This window comes from Hermetia illucens, chromosome 2 (assembly GCF_905115235.1).
Source record: "Hermetia illucens chromosome 2, iHerIll2.2.curated.20191125, whole genome shotgun sequence".
NCBI lineage: Eukaryota > Metazoa > Arthropoda > Insecta > Diptera > Stratiomyidae > Hermetia > Hermetia illucens.
In genome coordinates, this window is record NC_051850.1 from 35,355,587 (window position 1) to 35,376,475 (window position 20,889).

At 44.1% G+C, this 20,889-nt stretch overlaps 1 protein-coding gene and 1 long non-coding RNA gene across 9 annotated transcripts in view; one reads left to right on the forward strand and one right to left on the reverse strand.

Annotated features, from left to right (window-relative positions):
* LOC119648046 (cysteine-rich motor neuron 1 protein-like) overlaps positions 1 to 20,889 on the reverse strand; it is an 86,027-nt gene that overhangs the window by 57,464 nt on the left and 7,674 nt on the right. The window lies entirely within an intron of this gene.
* On the forward strand, positions 700 to 1,427 carry LOC119648047. The gene is made up of 3 exons (XR_005249005.1): positions 700 to 748; positions 830 to 1,106; positions 1,169 to 1,427. It is a non-coding gene; the product is annotated as an uncharacterized LOC119648047 (long non-coding RNA).

Genomic DNA, 20,889 nt, shown 5'->3' on the forward strand with positions numbered 1-20,889 from the left:
TGACGGCCATTGTCTTTATCTGGTTGCGACTATCGCGCTGGCGTGTTTAATGCCATTATCCGTTCAACCACATTACGATGCCTTAGAAGCTCTCGAACGCGTTTTATTGTTACCGTGATTATGCCCTTTCGAAAAGACTTGACGTCCATTTAAGATATCTACTACACATAATACTTTGGGAAACTTTTATTATTTTGTCTTGACTCGGCAGAAATCAATGACGGTCATTGTATTGCAGTCACGTATAGCGAAAAAACGACAGAGAACTGTGAGGGTCGCAGGAGTCCGGGTGGAGGAGCTTGCGATAAGATGCGGAGACCAAGAGCTCTCCTCTGCAGATATTCGAATCTCGAGATTCTCTGGTTAAAACAAAACCTGGTAATAATGATATTATCGACATTTAAAATCGAACACCGGGGACTGAGTAACAATGAAAAGTCTGCTCGCTGAAAGTGTATCAGGTTTCATTTGGTTACTCGCTTTGTTGGTTAGACCCTGCAACTCCGTGGCTGGCTGGGCTGATTAAAAAGTTCGTTCGTTGGTTGAACTCATTTTCTTATCTGATTGTTCAACCTACACTTGGAATGGTATCCAGCGTGGCGGTTGCTCTTTTCTTACACCGCAGGTTAAACTGCTACCTTGGTTTTCCGCCCCGGCCGATTTTTGCCTGTTCAGGTCTAGAAGCTACTGGTGAATGGATGGTACCCGGTTGTGGTTTCGCTGATTACATGGGGAGATTCGTTAAAAGGTTATCCATTGTTTCTTAAAATAACGCTTTCGGATGTATTTGCTATAAGATTTACATTTCATCTATCGTGTGTACATATAGATTTCGTATTCCTTGGAGCAGATGGGCATGGGTTTGCTTCTGCTTCTACCGTACTTGCAGTGGTTGGAGGAAAGCTTGATTTGTTGCGCATTTCGTGGTTTACTCGACATCATATAGATTTGTTTCCAGTTTTTGCATTAAGGAGTTTAGTTTACTTTGGTTTTCTAAAAATAGATTGGATTTGGTCCTGCAGTTTTGACAAGTACCATATGCTACATTTGATGTTGTCCCTTTTCAAGAACTATCCCTCTCAAAATCCAATTTCGGGATGTTAAAGGTAACACTTTCCTCCAAATGTAATCCAAGTTTTGATTTTGTTCATTTTCCTCCTTGTTGCAGCACTGAAGTGGACAGGAATATCATGATATTGAAAAATATTGAGGGAAGACCTTAGAACATTTAAGTGCCCGATTATGAACGGAAAGCTCCTATATTTGCTTTTCCAGATGAGAGGCAGTGAGTCAATCGGGTTTACCGTGAATAGCCCTACTATCAAAAGCAATTATCACCCATTGTCGTCGCATTAACAGCGTTGCAAAAGATGCGCTGGACAGGGACCAGTTTCCAGGAGAAGAGTCACTACACCATATACAGGGTGCGGCAGCATAACTTCCTTTTTTTCAAAACTGAATAAAAACTATTGTATGCATCGGAAAATATTTATTTATTTTTTATAATGTAGGTACATGTCTAAAGTTTTTATTTACATTGTTTTGAATATCAAATCTGTTAGGTGACGTCTCCCATTCTCCATACATTGCGTAAACCGATTTCTGGCGTTTGTCATGACTCTTGTTAGCATAGCAGGTGTTATGTTGGCAATTTCTTCTTGGATGTTGGTCTTCAACTCTTGTAGGGTTCTTGGACGGTTCACATAAACATGGGATTTCAAAAAACCCCATAGAAAAAAATCACAAGGGGACAGATCGAGAGAGCGTGCCGGCCATTCCAAATCGCCTCTAATTGAGATAAGGCGCTCTGGAAAGTGTTCCCTTAAAACAGCCATCGATGCTCTTGAAGTGTGTGCTGTTGCACCGTCTTGTTGGAACCAAGTGTCCCCCAAATCCAAATTTTCTAGCCGTGGGAAAAAAAATTCTGTAGCATGTTTACATACCCGTCCGAATTCACTGTCACTGTAACCTCATTTTCCTCAAAAAACCAGGGACCAATAATTCCAGCTGTGGAAATTGCACACCACACTGTGACTTTGGGTGAATGCAAAGGCTTTTGATGCAATTCTCGAGGGTTGGTGTCAGCCCAGTGTTCAGTCACCGCATTATTTCAGTTTATATTTGTATTAACATTATTTGTATTTTTATCACAACCGCCTTAAACCGTGGACCAGAAAAGAGGGAGTAAGTTGCTCTCCAATTGGTCCGGTCCTGCATTAAGTTGATGCGGACTTAGGACCCCCTTCATTCTCAAAACGAACGCCTTAAAAAAGTTATTATTATATATAGTTATTATTATTAACAAAAGTAACTAAAAATTTTCTAACTTGTAACGAATTAAATGAATCAGTCCTTCTTAGTGATGTTACGTGTGTATCCCGCCGCGGTTTGGAACAGAAGAGACCGACTTATTTCCATGCGGTCCTTACTGTCCCAACCAACGGCATTTTTTCGCCGCTAATTCTCCACTCCCCGGGTGCGTTCCGAAAATGAGCGAGTGGAGAGTTTCGCACCATCTACCCGTCGCATCCGCAACATTCGAAATAAATTTCGAATGCTGCAGATCCTGCCGCGCCACATCACTCCGCCCCCAGACGAAACCTAGGGGGTTTCGGCGATGGATCCCCGAACTTCGTTCGCCGTTAATCCACAAAGCGGACACGACGCTGCTTCGGGGCGCACACGGGTTTCAGCCTGGACAAAGAGACCGCCTTTTTGTGACCACCGATCTCGAGCTGGAAGAAATGCTCTCCCCTCTCGAGAACGCGGTACGGGCCCTCATATGGAGGCTGCAGCGGCTTCCGGACGGCATCCGTCCTGATCAGCACGTGCGTGCATGTGTCCAGTTCCTTGGGCGAACAAGCAGGTATGAACGAGTGTCGAGTGGGTGGTGGCGCTTTGATGCGTCGGAGATTGTCCCTCAGCAGACGCACCAACCCCGACTCCGTGAGACCCGATCTCTGTCGATGTCGAAGACCGGATCGCTTGGGAGTCTTGGGTTCTCCCCGTATACCAGCTCCGCGGGGCTGGCAGCAAATTCCTCTCGGCGGGTTGTACGTAGGCCGAGTAGGACGAGAGGCAAGACTTGAGTCCAGGACGGGTCGTCGCGTGCCATAATGGCGGCTTTCAGCGTCCGGTGCCAACGTTCTAGCATCCCATTGGATTGCGGGTGGTATGCAGTAGTCCGCTGGCGTTTAAAACCCAGGAGTTTGCCTAACTCGGAGAAAAGGGTGGACTCAAATTGCATTCCCTGGTCAGTGATGACCACTGCAGGGACGCCAAAGCGAGGTATCCACTCTCGGCAGAGGGCTTCGGCACAAGATTGCGCCGTAATGTCTTTCAGAGGTATTGCCTCAGGCCACCGCGTGAACCTGTCGATGATTGTGAGGCAATACTTGTAACCGTGCAAGTCTCGCAAAGGCCCTATTATGTCGAGGTGTATGGTGTGGAAACGCTTGGTAGTGCGGGGGAATGAGCCCACTTTTTTCCTTACATGCCTGGAGACTTTACACTTCTGGCATGCGATGCACTCTCTGGCCCAGGAATTGATATCCTTGTTCATGGAGGGCCAGAAGTATTTTCCGGTGGCTAACCGGTTTGTTGTCCTGATGCCGGGGTGCGCCAAGTCGTGAACTGCGTTTTCCTAGACGGGCTCTAGTATCGGGGTCACCACTGTTCAGTCACTGCATTATTTCAGTTTATATTTGTATTAACATTATTTGTATTTTTATCACAACCGCCTTAAAAAAGTTATTAACAAAAGTAACTAAAAATTTTCTAACTTGTAACGAATTAAATGAATCAGTCCTTCTTAGTGACGTTACGTGTGTATCCCGCCGCGGTTTGGAACAGAAGAGACCGACTTATTTCCATGCGGTCCTTACTGTCCCAACCAACGGCATTTTTTCGCCGCTAATTCTCCACTCCCCGGGTGCGTTCCGAAAATGAGCGAGTGGAGAGTTTCGCACCATCTACCCGTCCGCATCCGCAACATTCGAAATAAATTTCGAATGCTGCAGATCCTGCCGCGCCACACCAGTAGCGCATGTTTTGTTTGTTAACCGACCCACACAAATGAAAATGGGTTTCATTGCTAAAAAAAACAATAGCACACTCGGGAACGACATCAAGAAGAAGCTCACACGCGTTCATCCGAGAATTGAAGTCACGTTCTGAAAGTTCCTGCACTATCGCCATCTTATAAGGATGAAAATGAAGATCATCACGAAGGATTCTTCTCACAGAACGATCGGATAGTCCAAGGGCAGATGCGTGTTTGCGCGCAGAACGCCGTGGAGATCGCAACATTGACGCTCTCACTGCTTCAATGTTCTCAGGTGATCTAACGGGCCGAGGGACTCCAGTTCTTCCTTTTGTCGCACTTGCAGTTTGTCTGAATGTAGTGACCCATGTAACAATTGATTTGCGGTCTGGGACGGGAGCCAACGGGACTAAATTAAAGCGATTCTGAAATGCACGATGTGTTGCAATAACCGAACATCCGCTTGAAAAGTAAACCTCAACGGCAAAGGCACACTCCTCACTATTCCAACGCATGATGGCGACTGAACCGTATCGGGACAAAACTTTACAGTATCCCCTTTTGAACGAGACCACTAGCGCTCCGCTATGACATCAACTAACTGAGTGGCGCGCATTTTAAAAAAGGAAGTTATGCTTCCGCACCCTGTATTACAGTGGCCACCCAGTAAATCATGTGCTCGGAGCAGGTTTCTTAGTCAGCAAAAAAATGAAACCTGCTGTTATCGGCTTTGAAGGACTATGCACTCTCCACTTGCGAAGCAAATTTAGAAATATAACCTTTCATAAACGTTCACGCCCCTTCGTAGGAGACTGCGAAGTCCCACAGAGGGATACCTTTGACGAGGCAGTTGAGCGGACTCTCAAGGTTTCTCCCAAGTATGATATCAAAATCACACTTTGAGATTTCAACAGTCAGGTAGGGACGGAGCCCGTATTTAGCAGGACTGCTTACTGTTCAGTTAGCAGTATCGCACGAAATGGTTGTTGGAAGTACCTAATTTTCACGGAAAGCGGTCCACAAACATACATGGGGCTTTCCAAACCCCTTTCAACCAAGTTAACCACGTGCTTATTGAACACCGCCACCTCTCAGCTTTGACGGATGTCAGAACCTATCATCATCGTCAATATCGCAACAGCCAGTATCCGGTCTAGGCCTGACTTTTCAAGTTGGACCATCCTCATCTATACGGATTAAGTGTCCTGCTCACGCAACCTATTGAGCCGGATTTTACCCACAACCTGACGGTCATGGTATTGCTCATTGATTTCGTCGTTATGTAGGCTACGGAACCTATAGAGAGGCCAATATAGACTCGGATTACTATTTCGTTGGCATACTGCTCCGCGCTCGAATTTCAACACCAGCAACAATTCTCCCTGACAATCAGGTGAGAGTGAATACTGAAGCAATCCACAATACAGCCCTCCGCAACACCTATAAGGGGCAAATGGATGCTGCAATCACCGCAGTCACAAGAGGCCCTGAAGGTGAAGCATCGACAAATGATTTTTACAACCACCTGAAGCACGTAATCATTGATACGGCCATAAACGGAGTTGGTTTCAGTCGCAAGAAAAGTCGAAACGGCAGGTTCGTCGATGAATGTAAGCTAGCAACGGAACGGAAGAATGCTGTATGCCGAGTAAAGTCCGCATCCTCAAAGAACGCGGGCACCCGCAGACACTTCTCACGAACTCCCTAGAATGGAGAAGAGACTGACGGAAAAGGGAAGCCTGGGAGAACCAACACGTCTGTGAGCTCGAAAAGTACAGGGAGAAACCGCATCAGACGAGTTTTACTAACAAGTCAGCAGGATGAAGCCTTATAGACCTCGATGACCATCCTGCTGAGACAAAGAGGGAAATCTGATTTCCGGCACGATGGGCATATTGGAGCGGTGGGTTGAGTATTTGGATGAACTACTCAATCAACAAAATTTCAGTGAGTTGGAGGTCCCACAAACTGAAGATGACCGACAAATGCTGTCACTACCAAGCATGGAAGAAACAGTCTGTGCAATGCATCGGCTTAAAAATCATAAGTCGCCAGAAGCCGATGGAATTACAGCCGAATTGGTTTAATATGGAGGCGACCAACTACACCAAATGGTTCATCAACTGATGCTCAAGGTGAGGGACAGCGAATCAAAACCTAACGAGTGGCAAAGAGGCATTATCTATGTTATCCCAAACATAAAAAGGGAAATATTAATCAATGCAGCAATTAAAGAGGTATCACGCTGCTGAGTACCATCTATAAGATATTCTCCTCTATCTTGCTAGGCCGGATAGCCCCATACGCCCATTGGGTCACACCAAAGACCAAAGAAGATCAGCAACAGATCAGATTTTCTCTCTGCGGCAAGCGATGGAAAAACTGTTGGAATATGGATATCAGTTTCACCAACCCTTCATCGGCCTTAGAGCCACCTATAACAGCGTAGCCAAGGTGAAACTGTACAGGGCCATGGGAGAATTTGGTATCCCGACGAAATTAAGAAGAGTGACTGGGCTAATCCTGACCAATGTGCGAGGCCAGATAAAAGCAGGAAGATTACTCTCGAGACCGTTCAACATCAACAACAAGATAAAGGGATGCCCTATCATGCGTCCTCTTCAACCTCGCCATTGAGAAAGTGATTCGCGATTTAGACGTAAATGCGAGAGGCACCATCCTCTTCAAGGCCACCCAACTATTAGCCTATCCTGACGATATTGGCATTATGGGAAGAACACCCAGAAATGTACAGTCTGCCTTCATCCAGATCGAGCAGGCGGCGCCAGATCTCGGGTCGCACATTTATGAAAGCAAGACAAAATACAAGCGGCAACAGCGGCAACGTCAAAGAAGAAAGAACTAACAACATCGAATTGCACTGGCCAAACGAAAGCAATAAGGATAGGATACTACAACTTTGAGATCGTTAAAAATTTATCCTATCTAGTGTTGAAAATTACAGATATCGGTTGATACGACGATGAATTCGACGTACAGTTGCTGCCTATTTCAGATTACAAAAACTGTTTCGCTCAAAACGTCTCACCATAGTGTCAAAGTCCTTACTGTGCAAGACAGTCCTTATTTATTTCTCGCAGGCCTGGGTTCTTAGCAGGAAAAATTGCGAACTCTTGGCCGCGTTCGAGACAAGAATTTTTGGCTCCCTGTGATGTGGTTCTGGTTGTGAATTAAATGCGGCTCAACTAGTTGCGGTGTTCGGGTTACTTAATCCGTATGTATGAGGAAGATACAGCCCCGAAAGTCCTTAAGGGCAATATCAACGGTAGAAAAAGAAGACGAGGCAGACCCTGCCTGATATACGTAGTTCAGGACGCCAGATAGCTTTTAGGGATATCTAATTGGTGGACATCGGCGTAAAACCGGGGTGTCTGGAGCCCCTTACAAAGGCAGGCCTAGACCGGATACTGGTTGTTGCTCCGTTGATAATTCCTAACGGGCTAGGCAGCGCTAACCTCCCAGGAGATAATGGATCACCTGTACGAAGGTTTCGTCAAGCGGAAGGGAAAGGTGTTCACTACTCTTTTCCACTCAGCGCTGCGCCTGACATTTATGAGCAAATGCTGAGCGATCTGCTTTCGATACAAGGTAACGTTGGCCGATAATCATAGTAGATGATTTTAAAGCGTGGGCTCTTGAATGGGGAAACTCAACAGCGAATATGAGAAGACGTTTTCGAATGTTGGGACCTCATACACTCTCTGAGGAAGAGACCTGGCGTCTATACTGGATCTGACATATGTGCCCGCCGTTTTAGCCTGGAAAGTTGCTTGGCAAGGTAATGAGGACTGCACTGACAGTGATCACCAGGAAATCTTCATGGAAGTCAAGGCGAATCGAGCTCCAAAAAGAGCTCTCCCAGAGTTCCGGATGGGTTGTTGGTTTGTGAGGCAAAATGTTTCATATATCCTTGAATGGTACGATAAAAAAAAGAGTCACCCAGATCACCCAATGTGTGATGGAAGTATACGACGCTAGTATGCCCAAAAAGCGACTGCTTTCCAATAGGCAAACCAACTACTGATGGAACAACGAAATCACAAGTTCGCCAGCCGCATGTTTCCGTGCGAGGAGGCTTTACCAGAGGCTTAGCGGAAAGTCCGGTAGTAACGATCAAGAGGATTGGGGGGCCTCTTGGAGAAGGCGATTCGCAGAAGCAAAAAGAACTATTTCAAACGGCTGTGCAAAAGTACTGATGAAAACCCTTCGGAGTGGGCTTACAGGGTGGCAATGAAAAGCTTGCGAAAATCACTCCAGATAAACCGTCTGTGCCTTCCGCGAAAAAAATCTTGCAGCTGTGTTTCCTCATCATGAAAACAGCGAAAAGCAAAGGGTGGCCTAGATCAACGAGTGCGTGATACTTCCAGTTACCAAGGAGGAGCAACGGGAAATATGTGGCAAGATCGGTGACAATAAGGCCACAAGTTTGGATGGCATACTTAGCAGAGCTTTCAAGCTCGATACGCACCTAAAAGAAGGAATATTCCCTGACCAGTGGAAAAAGTAAAAGTCGATTTGGTTCCCAAATCCAATAAGCCACCTGGAGATCCAGCACCACGTCGTCCGATCTGCTTGCTGGATACAATGGGAGAAATGATGGAGCAAGTGACTTACAGCAGACTGCTACCCATCGTTGAAAGCGACAATGGCCTGTCGCAGCATCAGGATGGCTTTTAACGTAAAAGCAATAAGCACGGTAGTGCCTTTGGCAAAAGATTCACTGAATTCTGGTGGCTGTTGTGCCGTGATCGTACTGGATGACGGGACAGATGGGACGAGTTTTCAAACACAGCCTTATTCACAACATTAGGTTATGGCTTGAACAAAAACATGGAGGAACCAACTACTACATTACTCAGTTATTCACAGGACATGGTGGATGCTACACGCAGTATTAGCACCGCTTTGGGTTAGATGCCTCGCCAAATTGTCCTGTATGCAGTGATACCCCGGAAGATGGAGGGCATGTGATGTTTCACTACTCAAGGATGGAGAGAAGGAACCTGAATTAAGCGCTTGGGCAGGAGCATCAGCCTGGAGAGTATAATTGCGGAGATGCTGTGAACGAAAGTGAAGTAATACCTAAATGGCGGTCCCGCTGTGCTAGGGCTAGAGAGACCATACAGATATCTTCTCAAATTAAGGTTAAGAGCAGTATCTTTTTTACTCTGGAAATCAGCTGAGTAACACTCAGTAAGATCAGGCGAGGGGGCATGCATATTGTATGTTTTCCTGAAGAATGCAGCTAATGAATTCCATAGTTTAACCAAAATTTGTAATCCCCTCTCTGAACAATGAACAAGTAAGTTTCTAATTGATGGATTAATTAAACTCTTAGTCGGATACCGGTTTGCCTTTAGGAGTAATTAGTCAAATTAACGTGAGAGAAACTCAACTTCTTAGTTAGGAGATCTAAAGCTGCAGGGTTATGGCACATATGCCACTTCCTCCAACAATGCAGTGGCAACGGTAGTTTTTGACAGTGCACAGGCATCACTAAATCCGTAATTAAAATTTCGCGATTCGCGGAGTCATCCAATTTGACTTTCCCTGAACAGTTCTCCAGCCACTCCACCTTTCGAGCGTAACAATTCAAGTAGCACATGATTCAACTCTTCAAATATGAGTGTCGGTTTGTTCACCTCCATCTGGAGCCAGCTTTATTTACATGACGGCTCTTTTGTTTGCATATGAAAATATTGAATCTAGATAACACACAATTTTACGCTTGCTCATGTTTCAAGACTGTAAAATGACAACGTTTGCTGAAGATAGCGTATAAGCTCATTAAGGTGCTTTCTGCGTCATTTTATCTTCCTTCGTTTTGCAATCTTGCCTTTTTCTCCTTTCTGTTTTCTGCAAAGCTGCTTGTACCCCACAAAGGGGGATATTACGAGTCCACGGGGATGAATCTTTATATAATTGCTCAGACTCAAGCGCTCTAGCAACAAAGTACCAAGAATTTCACTTGAAGAACAATGTGTATTTTATTTTATCTGATTTTTACTTTTTTATGTTTTTAACGCGTGTATGTGTGGGCAAGGTATCTTGTATGTACAAGCATTTTATGGTCGTTTTATTTACTTTGCTAATTACATTTAGCCGCGTCGAGCTTTTGTTACTTGGCTCGGCAAATAATAGAAAATGGATTTACCTGATTTCGCCGTGTACGATAAAGGTAGAATTTCACTCAAGGAAAACAGGTACTCGCCAAAAAATAGAGTCAGCTTGAAGGCTAGTCGTGGAGCTGCAAATTTTATTATTCAATTTCGCGAAAAATTCGCAGATCCAGCGTAAATTTCCACCATTTCTTCGTGGCAGATATAGATGTCATTACAGTATCTTTGAGTCCGTAAAAATGTTCTATGTCCGTAGTAATGGTTTTGTGAGTCGGCTTTGATCCAATCTGTCTGTACAGTATTTTTCGATCCCGGTGTCCTAGCTTGCATTGGTATGAAAGATATGAACTCAAATTTGCATCACTTCTCGATTCCGTATTCTCTATATGTGCAGGTATATTAGGCTAAATTACAAACATTGTAAGATAGTTCATTGCTATCACGGCAAGAAGCTCAAGAAAACTTTGGCATCGAGCCACACCAAAAAAAAGAACTAAACAAACATTGCAAATTGTTGAAGGAAGTCTGAAAAAAAATTAAAGTTACTCATAAGTGTGCATGTGATATCTGCCACGTCTATACGCGCACCGCACGCTTTTCGGATGAAAGGGCAGTAAAACCTACAGAAATGGGGTGACTTTGTCGTTTTAATCATCACTTGTGCAATGACCATCGATAAAGATAGCCAAAGGTTAAAGACTTTCAGCTCCAGTTTATTCTAAGATGAGTAAGATCTCCAGGGGAGTTACAGTATTCCAGGCATATGTACATCGAGCAAGAGTCGTTTTGATGGCGGAATACCATACTGACTGACACATCTGTACTGATTCATACCTAGCATTTTCAGTGGAAAACTACATATGTAGGTTGTGTGGGAGTCTTTTAGCATGACCTTCTTCGATGGGAGCTATTGCCATTTTAAATTAGGGAGAAATTATGGAATACTAAAGCGTAGTCTTTGTCCCCAAAATATGGTCCATGTTGGATATACGCTCCTTAGTCTGGAACCGATAGATAGATCTTTCCTTGCTGTTCCTTGCTTTGGATGGGCTAGTAACCTACGAATTTCGAAACTTTACTGCTATCGAAACCTCGGGGAGGGACTGGCTATTGAAAACGGACTATGATTGATTTCTCCACACGCTCCCCGACACCGGTATCGCGAGTCCCCACAATGCTCGTTTTCTCTAATTCGAACGAGAATTCAAACAATATCAGCTGGACATTCCGGGCCTAAGCGAAGTAAGATGGTGGGCCCCTGGAGGCTACTCCTCTCTCTCTTGCGGCAATGTGCTTTTGTACTCTGGAGAGCCAAGTGATAGCAGACGTAATACTGGTGCTAGGTTGTTAGTGACGGCTATAGCAAAGTGTGCTCTCTTGACCTGGGAGCCAGCCTCTGGCAGACTGCTGACCGCAAGAAGTTAAGGAGCTTTATAATTATACAGTCCGTAGTGAATAAAGGAGACTTTCGATGTAGCGAAGAGAGATGCTTTTTACGGGAAATTACTCACAGTTCAGGGGAGGCTCCCTAAAGATGACATTGTGATCGTGAAGGATGATCTAAATGCCAAGGTGGGCTCTGTAAGACACCTAGCTCGGACATGTGATAGGGAAGCACGGTCTTGGTGACCGTAAAGATAATGATGGCAGGTTTGTGGATTTCTTCAGATTTTAGCAGCTCATCATTGGTGGCACATTGTTCCAGAACAGAGCTTCTCCTAAGGTCAGTTGGGTTTCAACTGACCGACACCAAACGAGCAATCAGATCGACTACTTTACGATCAACAGTTGATTTAGGAGTTTTCTGCTGGATGTGCATAACAAGAGAGACGCTGATATCGGCCTCACAAAGTATCACCATCTAATGGTCGCTTAAATTCCTTTTCGTGTTGCATCCGCCACTTCTCGCAAGGTTAGAGAGCTGCGATCCCCCAAGTTCAGCATCAACCGCTTGTATGATCTAGCGTTACCCCGTTGAACGGCAGACATACTGAGTAGCTCGCCTGACAATATCGATGAACATTGAATCGCTCTCAAAAGACCCTTTTCACGTGTGGAATGCAAGTTATCGACCATCTGGAATAGTGGAAGTCGACTGATAAATGGAAGGGATCAAAAGCCCTATTGACTGCTGAAAGTGAAAGAAAGCTTGACGTATTCGAGCTCCGATACCGTGCGAAATCCTGGGAACTTCAACAGAGTGTGCACCGTAACAAAAGGGAATTTGTTGTTGTGCTAGCTAGAGAAGCGGAATATGCCGTAGATTGTAGTGATTCTAAAAGTGTATACCGTATCACCAAACAACTTAGATGTGCTCGCGGAACTCTCTATGGTCCATTGAAGGCCGTTAACGGTTGACTTCTTATCAACGATGACGAGCAAGTGAAGAGATTGAAAAAACACTTCACCACGGTTTTTAGTTGTATCGCATTTGGTGAAGTTCTGCTTTTTGCGAAAGAAATGACTTTTTCAGAGAGTGGGAGAAGGGGTTGATCGTTAAGATTCAAAGGAAGGACACCTGCTGTGAGTGTGACATTTGGAGGGGCACCTGTGTGTTCCCTGTCGTCGCAAGGATAATAGGTAAAATGATCCTGAAACGTATTACGCAACACAGGGGAAGCTTGATCGACTAAGGCCAGGCTGGTTTCCTCTTTGAATCTTTGGGCTTCGCTGCACCTGCTCTTCATGGATCGCGAGGAAACTTACGACAGCATGAACAGGGGTTGTATCTAGTATGCTTTACACAGAAGGGGGAGAAGCTAATAGCTATTATCAAAGCGACATATGATGGTGAAAAATGCTACGTGCTGTTCTGAAATAAAATCTCAGAGGAATTTGGGATCGGAAGCAAATTATGTCATCCTGTTCTCGATATTATTTCTTCTTGTTATCGGAATTCTTCATACTACCTTGTCCAGAAAACGTGAAGGATTCAGGTCAGTGGACCTCGACTATACAGAGAGTATCTGGTGGCTTTCTCATCGAGTCATGAACTTGGCCAAATGGCTGCGGATTTAGAAAGAGAGGCACTGTACTGCGGATATACACCAACAAAACCAACGCTCTTATTATGACCGGGCATCGTACTCTCCCTAACTGCCAGAATGATCAGAGCATCGACATCTTTGACCATTTTGAATATTCAAGAAGCATGGTTTCCGAGGTTATCAGTGCTAGATCCGCTTTCGCTGTTTTGTTTAAAATCTGCAAATGCGAAAAGTTGATTGGTACCCACGATGGAGCACAGAACCTGGGAAACGCCTGCTGAAAAAACACCAACAGCTCTACTACCAAACCCTCTCTTCACCTCCACGTGATGATCGTTGGCAGTTCTTCCTTAATGAAAAACTGCAGACGAAGAAGAATGAAGGTGAGCGCTTAAAACGGGAAAATTGTACCAACTGGTCCTCCAGGTAGCGGGTTGGGTAGCCCTGACAACCCTACCCTGAAAACCAACATTACGAATCCATAAAAGGAGCCTCGGACAGGATGGAGTTTACAACGACGACCCCAGCAACGAAAACGCAATATTGATTTGCTCATTTTCTCATGGAAAGTGCACTCCCTGTACATACCGAACATAAGGCTGATTTAACAGCGTTGTAAGAAATGTGCTGGAAAAAAACCGGTTTCCTGGAGAAGAGCCACTATACCATATATTATAGCGGCTATCCAGTAAACCATACGCTCGGAGTAGGTTTCCTAGTCATCTGAAAAAAGAAACCTGCTCTTATCTGTTTTGAGAACATAAGCGGTTATGCACTTGAAAATTTTAACAGTCAAGTAGGGACGGCGCTCGTATTCAAGCGATACGTCGGCTCCCATAATTAACGTGAGTATACCAATAATAAGCGACTGCGGATTATATTTGGTTACCAGTATTACACGAAATGTTTGTTGGAAGTACTTGGTTTGTGCGAAAAGCAGTCTCCATTTGCATACATGGACCTCTCTAGACGAGACCACTTTCAACGAATTACAACAGCACCCAGAATCTTATCTGACAATCGGGTGAGAGTGAATACTGAAGCAATCCACAACAAAGCCCTCCGCAACACCTACAAGGGGGCAATGGATGCCTCAATAAGCGCGGTCAACAGAGATCCTGGAGATGAAGCATCAACAAATGGTCTTCACAGCCACCTGAGGAGCATTATCATTGATACGGCCACAAACATACTACGACGATGAATGTAAGTTAGCAACGGAACGGAAAAGTCCTGCTTACCGGGTAATGCTGCACTCTCAAAGAATGCGGGCGCGCGCAGAGAAGCAAGCGACTTCAAAGACGTAAAAAAGAAGCCTGGCAGAACCAAAAAGTCTGTGAACTCGAGAAAAACAGACAGCAACCGCACCAGGCGCGCAGGTTTTACCAACAATTTAACAGGATGAAGTTTTATATACCCCGATGCCCATCCGGCAGAGACAAAGAGGCAAATCCGACAGGATGGGCATAGTGAACTGCTCAAAAACCGGAATATCGGCGAGTTGGAGGTCCTGAAGACGACGGACAAATGCTGCCACCACAAAGCATGGAAGAAACATTTCGTGCAATCTACCGGCTTGAAAACCATAACTCGCCAGTGGTCGATGGAATTACAGCCGAATTATGGAGACAACCAATTACACCAAGAGGTTCATAAACTGATGGTCAAGGTGTGGGATAATGAATCAATGCCTGACGACTGGGAATGAGACATTATCTGTCTCATACATAAAAAGGAAGACACCACGCCGGGCAGCAATTACAGAGGTATCACGTTACTGAGTACCATTTGTTCAATTGGAAACCGATCTTCCAAATTCAAACTGGCTAAGAGTCAAGAAATGTGAATCAAGCGCAAAGGCAGACTTACCGCTAGCTCTAAAAGAATAAGAATACTTGATCAACATTTAAACATTACTCAAAAGCTGCTAAGGATATGAGAAGGTTCTTGGGCATGTTAAACTTCTATCATCGCTTCTCGCTCAAGACCGCCCACCATAAATCTATCCTTAACGCCTTCTTGTCGGGGCTGAAAAGCCAATCGATAAGAATTTGCAGCAAGTCCCGTGAAGCTGGTATACGGGAAAAACCTGAGGCTTCCCAGCTACCCTGTTCTGGATATCAGGTCGGAATTCAACTGTATCGATCTGTTGCATCTACTCACGGGCGCAATGCCAAAGCTACGCGAAAACCGTGGCCGGCGTACTCAGGGATCTCGAATCCCGTACGCAAGTCCTAAGTAGGACAGATACTCACCTTATGAGAGCCCCTCGAAGTCCTCGAGCGAGACCGACATAATTATAGTCTCAACGTCTAGAACATGGTCAAGCGGGTCCCCTTGGCTCCACTAAAGCCCTTCGTCCAGTAAGAAAATGCGACCAGAGCGAGGGGCGCGCGACGCGTCCGTTTTGACTTGTGGCAGCCGAGTTGAGGGGTCGCCCGTCTGGTTCCTCGCTGAAACCCTGGTTTCAGCTGGGGTGGAGTGTTGTGGGGTGAGTATGTCGAAAGCACGTAGATGTGAGTCGTGGCGGCCATGATATCGAAAAATAATTTTTGACAGCGAAAATTGTTGTTGGATGTCAGTTGGATACAGGCAGACAGGAATTAATCCATGATACGCCAATTTAATGAGGGGATCTAAGGACTGCGGTCAATAATAGTTAAGGCGAAAATGTACCAGATGAGAATATAATCCGGAAAAGTTTCCTCTTTTTCAATCGTGGCTGTACGACTTTAGAATTGCTCAATTGGTGCTCAATTAATTCGAGGTGGTGCGGTGAATGGTCAAGTTCAAATACACTTGATTTTCGGAAGTAAAGCTAAAGAGATTTCGTATAAAGAAACCGATTCCTTTTTCAAACTAACGAAATGCCGTGTACTTTGTTGGAATAACATTTAGGTACGGACGGATCCTAACGGGCAAAACTCGCCAACCTGGCGGATGGTTTCGTAGCTCTGGTCTCGTAGCTAGCAATAGTCAATTTAGATATTCATTTGATCTTTCCCCAACCCTCATGCTCACATCTGAGAGGAGTGCCGACATCGACTAACATGTGAATTACTTTTCAGAGTATCTGAAATCTGTTGATGTGCCGCATCTAACATTATTTAACCTGTTAAAGATGACACTAAAACTGCCATTTCAGAGTTTATGTATTCAGACTTTATTCTCACTTTGATTGTCACACATAAAAAATGTTCAGATACAGAACACAAGTGCCGTCAACATTACATAAATTCTATAATGAATTTCAACAGATACTTATCGTAATATGGCGAATGCTTCCTTTTGTGGTTTCTTCACAGTAAATTGTAAACCTGTTAAAGGCTTCACACACAATTTGCCGGACTTTTTTGAAATTCAATGATATCAAGAACATAAATCTCTCAAGATTTTATTGCCGACAAATTGGAAATAACGATTGAGAGAGTCGATAAAATGCTAATATAAACCTCAACTGGAAAATCTTAGCATATTCGTGAGAAAATATGCAACTATGTCACCACCTGAATAGTCACGACTTTATGCAAAGTCATGTTTGCAACGGAAAACGGGTGCGATTTACGTAACATAGAACAAAGTTAGCAAATGGTTTTATCAACTAGACTCGGGTCAGTACTGCATTCACCATGTTCAGGGGGAGAGAACAGCGTAGGCCGCAGAATGGAACCATGTGGTATGCCACATGTACAACTGAACAACTGATCCATGTCTCGGTTTGAAGCCCCAAAAAATGTCAATACTGAAAAAATAGGACAATCTAAAGATACATTTTTACTTCTTGACTTTTCAAATGGTGGTTTGAGATTATGAAGACCAAAACCCAAGCCAGCTTCAATCATGAATTCAGAGTGCGCGAACAATTTGAATTTGCAATTAAGATTGTGATGATAGTAATTTATTGTCAGCATTAGAACCGGATTATTTATGTCGCTTTTTTTCCTATTTGCGCTGCTCACAAAGGAATTGATTTGAATTATGCTTAGTTGAGCAGGAGATACATTTGTATCTTGACGTACCTTTGCAGATGCGACAATAGGCAAATTTCATTGTATCTAACATTGTTGAGATACCGCTTTTCCACACAGCATCTATTGCCATTAGATATTGATACTCGTATGCGTAAAGGTATGTGCATACGTGTGGGACGCTTTATCAAAATGACTGATTGCTCTGTGGCTTTTTATTCAATTTGAATTGAATGGAAAGACAGTATCGGGAAATCATCTTGAAATGGAGATTTGTACGTACATATGGAATGAGAGTGTACTCGGATGTATATACATTTATCTTTTTGCGATGCCATTATTGATTAGATCTATTGTACGAATGTAATTGGATTTGCAGAATTACAGGAAATCAACCCTCTTGTTTACTAAATGGGTATTGTTAGTTTGTTAGCAGGCACAGTGTAGTGTAACAGTCTCTAATGTAATCCTCTCTTGTTGATGAGATTTGCCAGATAGCATTGTTGAAAATTGTTCAAATTTGCATATGGTGTCCAGAGCTTTCCGATAATTCCGAGGCTAATAGATGTAAATATGTGAACTGTTCATATTTGCTAGGATAGCTTTCTATATAGTGAACAGTTTTCTGCTGCGAGGGATCTATATTCATTTTCCATCAGTTCCATGGCTACCACTTAAAATATTAACTTCAGGTAGCTTTTTAAAATGAGCTTGTCCTACAACTATGCATTTCCAATTCTTATTAAGGGGGGAGACTAAATTACGAGGTTTTCGGAATCGAATTTTCTTTTATGCATAGGGCGTTAGTCTAGGTATCCTAGGATGTGCTCAGCCTTGATGAATGTGAGAACATATAGGGGGGGGGGGGGCGGCAATATAGACTCGAATCAACAATACCACCTAGAAATCCCTCCGACAATCAGGTGAGAATTAACATTGAAGCCATTTGAAACACAGCCCTTCGCAACACTTATAAGAGGGAAATGGATGCCCCAATAACCGCAGTCACTAGAGGACCTGAGGATCAAGCATCAACAAATGATCTTCACAACCACCTCACGAACGTTATCATGGATATGACCACAAACATACTTGGTCCCAGCCGCAAAAGGAGTCGGAATGGCTGGTTTGACGATGAATGTAATCTAGCAACGGAACGGAAGAATGCCGCATACCGAGTAATGTTGCATTCTCAAAGAACGCGGGCACGCGTAGAGACTTATCACGAACTCCGTCGAGCGGAAAAGCGACTTCACATACGGAAAAAGGATGCCTGGGAGAACCAATAAGACTGTGAACTCGAAAAGTGCAGGGAGCAACCACACCAGTGAGCAGGATGAAGTCTTATACACCTCGATGCTCATCCTGCCGAGACAAAGAGGGAAATCTGATTTCCGACAGAATGGGCATATTGGAGCGACGGGTTGAGTACTTTGATGAGCTACTGAACAACCAGAACATTGGCGAGTTGGAAGTCTCGCCAACTGAAGACGGCGGACAAATACTGTCACCACCAAGTATAGGAGAAACAGTCCGTGCAATTCATCAGCTAAAAAATCATAAGTCGCCAGGAGCCGATGGAATCACAGCCGAATTGGTTAAATATGGAGGCGACAATTACACCAAGTGGTAATAAACTTGTGCTCAAGGTGTGGGACAGCGGATCAATGCCTGACGATTGGCAACGAGGCATTATCTGTCTCATACATAAAACGGAAGATATCACACAGTGCAGCATTTATAGAGGTATCACGTTTTTGGGTACCATCTATAAGATATTCTCTGCTATCTTGCTAGGCCGGACAGCCCCATATGCCTAGAACATCATTGGCCCATACCAAAGAGGCCTCACTCCAGGCAAATCAGCAGCAGATCAGATTTTCTCTCTGCGGCAAGCGATGGAAAAACTTTTGGAATATGGTCAACAGTTGCACCATCTATTCATCGACTTTAAAGCCGCCTATGATAGCATAGCCAGGGTAAAACTGTACATGGCCATGAGAGAATTCGGTATCCCGACGAAATTAATAAGACTGACTAGGCTGACCCTGATCAATGTGCGAGGCTAGATAAAAGCAGCAGGATCACCCTCAAGACCATTCGACATCAACAACGGTCTACGACAAGGGGATGCCCTATCATGCGTCCTCTTTAACCTGGCCTTGGAGAAAGTGATCCGTGATGCTGAGGTAAATGCAAGAGGTAAGATCCTCTTTAAGTTCACCCAACTACGACCATATGCTCACGATATCGACATCATGGGAAGAACCAGCCGATACGTACAAACTGCCTTCCGTCCCTCCATTCCATCCAGATCGAGCAGGCGGCGATTGATGCGAGATCTTGGGCTGCACATCAATGAAGGCAAGACAAAATATATGGTGGCAACGTTAGCACCGAAGACGAACCAACCAACAACATCAAACCGCACTGGTCAAACAGGAAGAAAAAGGATAGGAGAATACAACTTTGAGACCGTTGACATCTTCTTCTATCTAGGGTCGAAAATCACAACCGATAACAGCTACGATGATGAAATACGCACACGGTTGTTGTCAGCCAACAGAGCCTATTTCAGCTTAGATAAAATGTTTCGCTCGAAACGTCTCACCATAGGGTCAAAGCTCTTACTGTACAAGACAATGATCTTGCCAGTCCTCATGTATTCCTCGGAAACTTGGGTTCTTAGCAAGAAAAATTGCGAACTCTTAGCCGCGTTCGAGAGAAGAATCCCCCGAAGAATTTTTGCCCCCCTACATGAGGATGGACGATTCCGTGGCCTATGCAATGACGAAATCTATGAGCGCTACCATGACCGGTTGTGAATAAAATCCGGCTCAATAGGTTATGGTGGGCGGGTCACTTAATCCGTATGGATAAGGATGATCCTACCCGGAAAGTTTATAAGGGCAATATCTATGGTAGAAAAAGAAGACGAGGCAGACCCTGCCTAAGATGGAGCGATGGCGTAAGCCAGGACGCCAGACAGCATTTAGGGATATCGAATTGGTGGACCTCGGGGCAAAACCGGGATGTCTGGAGTTCCTTATTTAGCCCGGATACCGATTGTTGCGCCGTTGATGATGATGATGTATTTTGTTCGTAATTAAGAGTGATAAATGTCTTCATATCCAAAAGGGAATTTTTCAAAGAATTTTGTTTTTTCAACCGTGTTTTTCTCAAAACGACGTTCTTCAAATTTGCGGGAATTCTAGCTCAAAAAGTAATAAATCGTTCATTATGAAATTTGGAGGCGTGTTTGCTAACAAAATTACCTAGAATGTGAACCAACATTTGGGATGAAACCATACTTTTAAGCGCGTTTTTTTTTTTTTGCATAATTTGCCTTTTTGTGTGCGTGTAAAACAAAATCTTATTAAAATTGATTCACTGTCTGTCTCTCCTTCACACGCGCTTTTCTCTAAAACGGCTAAACCGATCGGAATGAAATGTGGTGGACAGACAAACTATGAAATCCCACGCATAGAGCGAATGATGTAAATTTAGGTGGAGCTACATATATAGTAGGAAGAGTTACATACATGCAAAAGGGGGGATTTAATATGTAGTCGTCTAGGGTATCAAATGAAGGGTTTTGTTGAGTACTTTCCGAAGCTGATATTAGTTTTGGCGTCTATTGCAAAGTGCAGAATGTACGCACTTAGACAAGACAAACAGGACTCATTTTCGGAAACTACCCAACTCAAAAATTCGAAAAAATCATGTAAATTCACGACCTCTACCAAAAAACT